The sequence below is a fragment of the Arachis hypogaea genome, chromosome 14 (genome assembly GCF_003086295.3).
Source record: "Arachis hypogaea cultivar Tifrunner chromosome 14, arahy.Tifrunner.gnm2.J5K5, whole genome shotgun sequence".
NCBI lineage: Eukaryota > Viridiplantae > Streptophyta > Magnoliopsida > Fabales > Fabaceae > Arachis > Arachis hypogaea.
Window position 1 is genome coordinate 92455094 of NC_092049.1, and position 11300 is coordinate 92466393.

At 34.4% G+C, this 11300-nt stretch overlaps 1 long non-coding RNA gene across 1 annotated transcript; it reads left to right on the forward strand.

Annotated features, from left to right (window-relative positions):
* The first annotated feature begins 9884 nt into the window (after nucleotides 1–9884).
* On the forward strand, nucleotides 9885–10660 carry LOC112740452 (uncharacterized). The gene is made up of 2 exons (XR_011871830.1): nucleotides 9885–9994; nucleotides 10290–10660. It is a non-coding gene; the product is annotated as an uncharacterized lncRNA (long non-coding RNA).
* The last annotated feature ends 640 nt before the right edge of the window (nucleotides 10661–11300 follow it).

Consider the following 11300-nt stretch of genomic DNA (forward strand, 5'->3'; position numbering starts at 1 on the left):
TTTGTGCATGTATTCTTTAATCTTCTAGGCCAATTTATACATAGTCATTCCCACACTACCGTTCCTGGAACTTAAATCATCTCTTGTGAGGATTGAAATCAAGAATGAGTTGCTCATGATCAAAACCAATTTTGGCTAGCCAAAACATGGTTTCATGGGAAAATGATTGAAACCACTCTTCATTACTCAATACTCTATCCAACCTCTCTATCATTAAATCCTCTGCTATCCTCTTATTATTCTAGCTAAAAAATCTCTCTACCATACCAAGGTTAAGCATCCTGTTGTCTCCTATAAAATTGTCAAAAATCCTCATGAAAGTTGGAATTTAATACCACCATTCATCTTCTCAATTTGATTAGTGATAGTATTAAAATCTCCTAAAATTAAGACCTTTTTACCGAAGTGACTAAGGATAGCAGATAGTTCTTCAAATTGCAGTGATCAGATGCTATCATTACAATTTAAATACATACCTACAAAGCTTCCAACTTTCATTATGAGAAGATTATTTGATTAAGGCAACAATATAAAATTCTAAATATTGTATAATATTATTTTCAATACCTTCCTTTGATTCCAAAGCAAGTCCACCATCTAAGTCTATTGGATCAACTAAATACTAATTTGAAAATTCACATTATCTCAATTTTTCTTTGACCATTTGATATTGATTTTTAGTCTCAAAAAGAAAACCAACTTCGGGGGAGTTATATTGTTTAATCCTTTTTAAGTTATGGATTGTGAAGGGCATCTCCAAACCCTGTCAATTCTATGTAAGCATCTTAATTTACAATTTGATGGCTGACACTCTACCCTCTTAATTTGCATCTGCGCTTCCTCTAATCAAAGTTTTTTTTGATAGATTTCATTTTCTTTTCCATTGGCCATTTTCTTTTTACCAACTAACCTGCTTCCTTGCCATTTGCTTCAACCAAAACTCTCGATTTCCTCCTGAAATAGATTCAGTAGTTGTAATCTCCGATTGCTTTCGATTTATCTGAACCGGGATTTCACATAACACCATTTGGAAATCTCCTTGCTCCATGGATTTTCATGCCTTATTTGGATGTCACTATTCTTCTTGCTACTTTTTTGTTTTTTATGACTAGCCTTATTACTTTCTTTGTGTCTTGAATCATTCATACTCAGTCTAATGAAGCTATTGAGCAACCAAATGGGAGTTGGCTTTCGATGAGGTTGAGATGTTTGTGGTTCTACACATCCCCGAGCAGAAGAATTACAATCTTCGTCCTTAGTCACCCATTTTCTAACCTGATTCGCCTTCACCCATTCACCAATTAAGTCTTCCTTGACATAGATCGTATCCTCAATTACCTTGTTGCAATGCTTTGAATCATGGCCAATTAGAACACAATTTGTGAAAATTGTACCAAATCTCTTGTATCAGAGACCTATTTCCATATATATTCAATTAGGCCCAGCAGTACACAAACTATCCTTGATCCTTGTATCCCCGTCAATCTCTACTCGAGCTTTTACAATTTTGATTTTTTTACCTCAAACATCAAAGAATCCGATGTCACTAATGCGCCTCAGCCTTTCTTTTATTTTCCTTCCAACATCCAATGTTTTGAATCATTCAGGAATCCCTCAAAATTCAATCCAAATTGAAAAGGTTATGATCTTGTTTTCTTCCTCTTTCTCCGCTTCAGACCATTTTTTGACTTGAAAAACATAGTCTTTGAAGAGCCATGGAGAGACCTTCTTAGCACTTATAGCCTTCACGTCATGATGAAAGAAAAATTAGAATTGATTATCCCCTAAGTCAGCCACCCAAAAACTCACATGCCTCTCCTAAGTAGCCCTTAATGCATTGTCCAATATGCCTACTCTGAAGGTTTTTTTAGCGAATCACCTCCCAAAAAGGCTCCAAAAAGCAGCATCCAAACCCTTTGAGATATCCTTCTCTTCCAAAAAATCAACCCTCTATCCTCTTCTTCAACCCTCCATACGTTTTGCTATGATCCATTTTGTCCTGTTTTCACGATAACTTGATTGAGATCAGTAGAAACATAGCAGATTTATTTTCATTACAAGCATCGATAATTCAAATTTCAAAATTCTAAAAGAGTACTTAAAATCATAGTTGTCAGAACCGAACCGGTGATCGAACCGGTCAAGTCACTGGGTCACTGGATCATTGGTTCAACCGGTGGGTCACTGGTTGAACTGATTGACCCGGTCCTATGTAAATAAAAATCAAAACATAGTAAAAAATTTAAAATACATATTTTAACTAATATTTTAAAAATATCTAGCTATTCTAAAATAATATGAAACATGAACAATAAGTATTTTGTTAATTTTACTCTATGATAAATATTTTTATTTTGTTTTTATATTAAAATAACTATTATTTTCGAATTTCAATAATTTATTAATTAGTTTATATTTATTATGCTATTATATACTATAAGTATTTATTGAAAAATAATATTAATAGATATTATATAATTATAAAAAATAAGTGAATTTATAACTAAAATTAAAATAAATTAAGTAAAAATAAATTATTTACTGAAATATATATATATATATATATATATATATATATATATATATATATTAATTTGCATATATATTAATAATAGGCTTAACAGCCTAGTGGTTGTGAGTATTGTTTTTCTCATTGATGAGGGGGGTTCGAACCCCATCTTCCACATTTTGGAAAAATTTTGAAACTTAAGCGGTTCGGTCGAACCTAGAATGAACCGGTCAAAATCGGTGTAACTCGGTAAGACTGGTTCGACCTGGAAAAATTTTGAAACTTAAGCGGTTCGGTCGAACCAGTCTTACCGAGTTACACCGATTTTGACCGGTTCATTCTAGGTTTGACCGATTAGTACCGGTTCATTGTCTTCTGCAGTCTGATTTAGAGTCTAGTTCACCAATTTTTCAATTGAATTGCCCGGTTCGGTCGAACCAGTCTTACCGAGTTACACCGATTTTGACCGGTTCATTCTAGGTTTGACCGATTAGTACCGGTTCATTGTCTTCTGCAGTCTGATTTAGAGTCTAGTTCACCAATTTTTCAATTGAATCGCCCGGTCCGATCCGATCCGGTTTTAATAATAATACTTAAAATCCTATTAGAGCATTAGAAATCCAAGATGGACATAATTAACTACTATTTTTCTTATCAAATATGTTTTACATAAAATAAAAATCCCATGAATAATACATACATAATTTAGATATTTTATTAATAGACACCAAAATATGATATTTTATTAATTAAAAAATATTTTTATATTATTTTTTTAAAAATTATTAACAAATCTCATGATAATTAATCTTTAGTTATTAACATACATCTTCATTAATATATAATATTTTCTCAGGATTGCTACACGTCCAAGTATTTTTCATCTAAATTCATCCAAGTAGGTTCAACATCAACAAAAATCACTAGTATTAATAGAGTGTGATTACATGCACTTCTTCTTCTTCTCACGCTTGTTTACACACGGAGCTTCTTCTTCTTTGCCTTCTTCTTCGCCTTCTTCTTCATGTTCCTCCTCCTCCTTCTTTTTCGCATTCTGTAACACCCTAACTACCAAAGCTCACACTTCCGGCTGTGCGACTCTGATAGCTCGGACATTACGACGACTTTTATACTATTTAATACTAAAATATGAGCCTGTTTGAAACTTTAAACCGCAATACCGCTCCCAAAAATTCTTTCGTTCGATAACGTACATCCATAAATACCATACAACTTACAAAAACTCATAAAGAGTACATCCATATATATACATACATACATATAAGTAATATTACAAACATAATCCAATACAATTCCTATCCCTCTTACAGATTATATCAAGATAAAGGCGAGGGTACAATAAACCATAAATAAAACAATATAGAGCATCACAACAACAATTAAATAAGCTCTTCGTAACTTCTGCGCCCATATCCTGAAAGGGGAAAAATGTAGGGGGGTGAGAACATCATCCTCGAAAGGGTTCTCAGTAGAGGGTTTTTGGGAATTACTGTAATAGGATACGTGAAAATAACCGCACCAGTGATTTATAACCGTCTTATGCCTCTTTTCAAAAACAACGGTTTACAATAAAGGTAAAGTCAGAAATCTTTTCTAAAAGAGGAACCGTTCAATTCTCAAAAACTCAAAAAGCCTTTCAAAAAGGTTTAACCATGTTGAACCAAATTAGCATTTCATACTTTTCCAAACCAGAAATACAAAAACCAAAATCAACCATCGGTCCACCTCATTCCAACCACGGCCCTAGGCCCAAACAATCCAACCAGCAACCAATCACCACAGTCCAACAGAGTCCCAGTAGCAAACACAAATAGAAAGATGCAAGCACAAACAAACAGTTATTGCAAGTAGGACAATTAGCAATTAGTCACACAGGCAAACCAAGTATAATATGCACACCCAAACAATGTCACATAAATGCATATGATGCATGCCTGTCCCTAGTGGCTGATGATATCATCTGTCGGTTATATAGCCAACCCGACACGTCCTGGTAGCTAACCATGGTCAGAAACACCCCTCGCGGAGCAAGTAGGTTTGAGCTACAACCCCATTGCTACTACCCGCTCAACCCAGAGCCAGTGAAGCAACCACTACTGCGGCTACTACCCAGGCGGGTGTTTAAAAGCTCAACCTGGAGCGAGTGGAATCATCACTACTACCGCTACTACCCAGGTGTCACAATCTCTGACCTGGAGCAAGTGGGACGAACCACAACCCTTGCTACTACCCAGGTATCTCAAGCATATATTCATTCAATCCAACCATGGATCAACATCCATCTTAGCCATCCGGCTTAAATTCATAATTCATAGTCAGCCATACGGCCCATAACTCATTCGGTAATCAGCCATAAATCAATATCATACACAGCCATTCCGGCTCACGGTTCAATCCAGAACCAGCCAATATTCATAATCATACACAGCCATTCCGGCCCATAACAAAACAGCACTTCCTCCATCCAACATCATCAAATTCATAAAACCGGCATTTAAGCCATGAATCACTTTTTCTCAAATCGCTTCACTTTGAAATCAAGTTTCAACTCTTTTCAGCCTTGGCTTTAGAAATCTCGTTTCTCAAATCATCTCAGGCCCATAAGCCAAATTTACTCAAAGTGAGTTCCCTTTTTAAAACAAAGCCACTCTCGGCATTCTCTTTCCAAAACTTCCAAAACCATGGCAAGTTAAGGATTTATTTCAAAGTATTCAAAATCACCCATACAACAATGGGATTTCATAACAAAAGTTTCTCGGCAGAGTCCCAAGTCTTTAGGGGAGAATAACATAACTCATTTCGCCAAATTCATTTAAAATCATTAAAACATTGGCTTTCTGATTTGAGTAAGCAAATAGGATCTATGCCAAACCGAGTCATGTAATCATTTGCTTCTTTCAAAGCCGTTTCCTTTACTTAGGCAAAACCAACTTCAACCCCCATGATAAATTTTAGAACGTTTCAACTGTTCAAAATTGTTTTAGTCTTGCAAGAATTCAGAATTCAAAGAGTACTTAAAACCTTTCTCAAAACATTTCAAAATGAAACTTGTCAATAGACATTCAGGTTCTTTCAAAGCCATTGAAACTTCTTTAATTGAAACCCCCAAGTCAAATTCAAAGGCATAAACCCTTTTCACATCTAAACAGCTTTAAAACACAAGTTTCATCTAAATAACCTTCTCCTGAAAGAGATACAATGCCTTTCTTAAGAAGCAAGACTAAATCACAATTTGCTCTTTATTAATTCATTTCGAAAGCATGAATCATCCTTTTCTCGATAATTCAAATAAAATAGTACAAGTCTTTAACTCATCATTTTCCAGACAACATTTCAATAAAGACTCGGATTTTATAGAAATTTCGACAGCACCTCCCCTAAAACTTGGACTTTTGCCACCCGGTTCGGGTCCCAACTAAACCGTTTCTCATTTCTTTTCAACAGCTCAAAACCAGAAATCAATTCAAAAGCAAGCTAAATCCAACAGTCGCCTCAATGGCATACCTCAAGGAAACCATTTCAAAAATCAACTCAATATCAACCGATTTAACTCATTTATAAAGCTTTAAAGAATCGGTTCAGCAATAAATCATTTATCAAAACCAGAGCAATTAAAGCAACCCAGGCTAAATTTCAAGAGCATTCTATCTTTCACATCATCAAAATAATTGACTCAATTCAAACCAATCCTCAACGGATTAAACTCATTTCAAATATTTAAAGAATCAACTTCAAACATTACATTTCACAAGCCACACAACAATTCAGCCAAGCCAACATCCATAATCATTCGAGTCAATCAAATAATACATAAGGCAGATACAATCACTAATTACACCATATCTCACATCAGTATCCATATGTAATAATTCCAATAATAAACTGTAGTTTTCGGAAAGCGCCCCTACCTCAAAACGCAATTCCATAACTCAAACGCGTCACCGAGTCCTTTCCGCCTCGACCCGAAATCAACAATCAAAATCCCGGCTACCAAAACCTCAGCTCCAAACCGTTTTCTCAGCAACCAAAACGACTCTAATCACAATATATAATAACCGAGATTAACTCTCATAACATCAAATGCTACAACTCCTCAACGTATAATAGAGCAGTAACTAGAGGGCTTTCAGATCGAAACGCTTACCGAACCGAAGGAGGAACGGCTGAACCGAAACAGTGGCGGCATCCGAATCGGTTCGGCGGCGACCACCTCAAGCGGCAGCAGCGATGACTTCCGATCACGATAACCGTGACTGCACAACAACGTCATGACCATAAGACCCAGGAACAGGAAGGAATGAGAACCAACTGCAAAGACCCTTACCGGCGGTGGTTTCAGCGGCCAAGGCAGTTTTTTCTCCGGCGGCCATACAGTGGACCACAACCACTGCGGCAGCGAGGTCTCTCCGGCGGCCAGAACTCCAGTGACGCTGCAGTAGTGACGTTTTCCGGCGGCAGAGGCTTACCAGCGCACCCCATGAGCAGCGACAAAGTTCCTAACAGTAGCTGGGCTTCACGACGGCGGAGTAAGCTCGACTGGCAACGGCGCGGCTGGAGGTCACAGCGCGTGCGGCGGCGACACGGAAGGACTCCGACGCAGTGGTTGGACCTCAGCTCGGCCCTCAGATCCATTCTCTCCTCCGCGCGTCTCTGCTCCGGCAGTGGGGTGAACGCCGACGACACGGGTTCCACGGCGAGGAGCGACCGCGGCCACACAAGCCCCACGGAGACGGCGGCGAGTTGGACGCGGTTCTGGGCAGCGCAGCAGCTTCTTTCAATCTCTCTCCCTCAGTCCAGATCGGAACAGCTCCATAGTGGCAAGGATGGCAGGACGCGACGGTGAAGCTGACCGCAGCAAGGCGCGACGGCGACTGCGACGGCAGTGAGCCCAGCACGCCGGCGCAATCCTCTTTCTCTTCCCCTCCGCGGCCCTCCATTCTTTCTTTTTTTTTCTGTTTCTTTGTTCATGGAGGAAGGGGAAAACCGTGGGTGAAAGGGGGGACAAGGCATGGTTTCGGCTGCTGGGATGAAGGCTTTAGGGTTTCATTATTTTGAAAGTTTGGGTTAGGGGCAAATTGGTAATTTCAAATGAAATTGGGGATAATGTAGTAATTGAAACCCAATTTAAATCCAACACTATTTGTATATAGAAAAATACTATTTACTCATCAATTCTACAAATTATTTTCAATAAAATGCCCAAATCTAAAAATTAGAATAATATACTTAATTTCTTCATTTTCCAAAATAGCAGTAATAATATTTAAAATATTACTTATCTAATCCAAATCATATAAAATCCTTATTATTTCATAACTATCAACTTTATAATATAATTATAGAAAATAATCCAATAATTATTATATTAGATAATAGTCATAACTTATCTCAAGTTCAATAAATCAAAATTTGCCTTAATTATCTTTAATAAAATGATCTCTGAAATTAAGGCTATAAATAACTGTAAGATTTGAGACTTGATCATAACAAGACTTTTCAAAGATTTTGGGTCTTACACATTCCTTTTTTCTTCACATGTTATTTTTTTATCGCCATTCTTTTATTGTTGTTGTTGCTGTATATGTTTTCTTTTCTTCCTTCTCTCCCTTGTGAAGAAGGAGTAGAAGATGAAGAGGAAGAGTTTTGAATTGTACAGAACAGAAATAAACCGAAATTATATTTAGAATGAACCCAAATTATATTCAAAATGAACCGAAACTTAAATTCAGAATGTAAACTTGTTTCAAAACAAGCACAGACTAAATGCACCTTATTTAAATCCAGAATAAATCGAAATTACCTAATGATTGTGACATACAAACAAAATAAACACAAACAAAATTGAATCATGAACAAAAACACATCCAAATCCATCAAGTGATTTTGCAGCATTATGTGTTTTTACTTCTTTATTTAATTAGATGAATAAGACAAGAAAAGAAGAACATGATGAGAAATTTATTCTTCTTATTTTTTCTTTTTTGTTTAATTTTTTTCTCTTTTTCTTGTTTTTATTCCTCTCAAAATAGTGAAACAAGAAGAATCATAACAAAATAATTCACTTAGAAATGAACCGAAATTATATTCAGAAATGAACTAAAATTATATTTAGAATGAACTGAAATTAGTTAATGATTTCAGTTCATTCTAATGATAATTTCAGTTCATTTATGAATATAATTTTGGTTCATTTCTGTTCTGCACAATTTAAAACTCTTCTTTCTCACCTTCTACGGCTTCTTCACCGGGGAGAGAAGGAGGAAAGGAAAAAAAAATACAGCAGTAACAACAACAAAAGAATGACGATAAGGAGAAAATACGTGGAGAAGAAGGAACGTGAAAAAGAAAGAGGAGAATAAGGAAGAGGAGGAATGCGAAGAAGAAGGCGAAAAAGAAGAAGACACTCCGTGTATAAACGAGTGTGAGAAGAAGAAGAAGAAGAAGAAGAAGAAGAAGAAGAAGAAGAAGAAGAAGCTCCACGCATCTATAAATTTGAAACAAAAAAGAAAAGAAGAAATGCGGGACAGAAAAAGAAAAAGAGACGTATGCCTTTAAATTACTTGAATAAATTTAGATACTAAAATTATTCTTTTAAATTACTTAAATAAACTTAGATGCTAAAATTGTTTGAATGCGCAAAATTTTCACTACAAATGACATTGAGAAGAGAAACATACGAAGACTGATGCCTGTACGTGCCAAGTCAACATATTTAATAACATAATGATGAATATTAATTATGACATGACCATCTTGATATTTCTCAAAAAACTTTTCAGCGCCAGTTAAGGAACATTTAATTTTTTAATTCGTATTTGAATATAGAATAAATAAATCCTACATATAATTCATTTATAGTTCAATTTGGATCTTATTTCTCATGTTATTAATAATTTTAAATTTATAATTCAATACAGTCAAACGACATAAATATGTACCTGCAAAATTATGATCCAGTCAACCTAAAAATATAATAAAAAATTAAACATTATTTTCTTTCTAAGATGAAAGTTAATGTTTAATTTGATAAAACTTTTTGATGACGTATTTGATAAATAAAAAATATTATACGTTTATATTTATAATTTTTAAAAGTTAAAATACTTTTTAAAATACCAAACAAAAAGTTTTTTAAAATTTATTTGTGTTTATCAAATTTTAAAACTAAGTATGACCTTGTTAGTAAATATCTAAATTTATTTTTATATTTATGTTCATTATGGTGTTTTAAATTTTAAAATTAATTTTACCAAAATATAATTATTGTTCTTTGTCGTTTTTGCAACATTTTAGTCAATTGAGTGTCATTGTGTAACTATAAAAGACACACCAAAATAATGTTGAAATACAATAGAAAAATTCAAAAATTCATCGAGGCAGCATTTGATTTCTCAAAAAGAATGGCTGCCATGAACAACAAAACTATGAGCATCATACTCCTCTTCCTTGCCCTCCTTTCTCAATGTAATTACTTTTTACTTTTCAAATGCATGAATTTCTACTCCCTTTTTCTTTTTTTTTTCTTTTTCATTTTATTGTTAACTTGAAATTTTCAAGTACTCACAACAACTATATTATGTATATATCAAGAATTAACCACCAATAAAATACAAAATATATATTAAAAATATAAAATAATATATACACACACAATTACAATTAATTTAAAGACTGATTTTTTATGTATATATAGTATTCTTATTATGACTAATAATTTTAATTTGTTTGTTATTTTGGTTCAAATATATGTGTATCTCAGGTTATAGCCAGTGTCAATTGAGTGATCTGAAGATTGAACAGAAACAAACAGGGGCCAAAGTCAAAGGAAAGCAAGAGTGGCGAGCTTTTATAGTCACTGATTGTATATGTACTTTTCCCCTGGTGGTTTTAAATTGTTCAGGATTTCAATCTGTAAAGCCTATCGACCCTTCATTGAAGATTCAGGGGCAACTTTGTGTTGTTGCTGATAGTAACCCTATCACGAGATTTCGCCCTGTTACTTTCAGATATGCATGGAACTCTTCTTTTCACTTTAATATTGTTGGTGGAGAAATTGCTTGTCCCTAATTTCTCAATGCCCAAAAATCTACTTGTATTCTTATATTAAGTAATTAAAGAATAAAACTTTCGTGAGGTTGAAAGAAAATTCTTTAGGAAACAAGTAGAATTAGAGATAAAAATAGAAAAATAGTTTGTATTTGAATATAATTATAAAAATACTCTTTACTAGAATCAAAAGTTGGATAAACAAAACTAAATAGGATGAATATTATATATAATATTTTCTTATTTTTTTACACGACAATTATTTTATAATAGCATTTAAGAATTATTATTTTTATATTATACTTAAGCTATCAATTCTCTTAATATATTTAAGTTATTAATTAATGTTTATATCCTGACCCAAATAAATAAGAGCTAGGCCCAATAAATACAAAATGGCCACCAATAAAGGTAGACTTCACTACATACCCGACTTCTTTGAAGAGGTCGGATAAAAACATATAGGTCCAGTTCTACATGACTGAACAAGTAATTGTCTCCTTAAACCTCTCTAGTTGGCTCTATCACTTCTAGAAGGTAGATCCCAACAAACTTCCAAAACAAGGGGAATGCTTATCTATAAAAAAAGATGGAACTACTTCAATAAAAATAGTTATCTCTCCTACTAGAAGTACATTGGCACTTTCCAAGTATAACTGATAAACCACTATTTTATGGTTTATATTGTGTTTAATTGTGTGGTTTTATCATGATCCTGACCCAC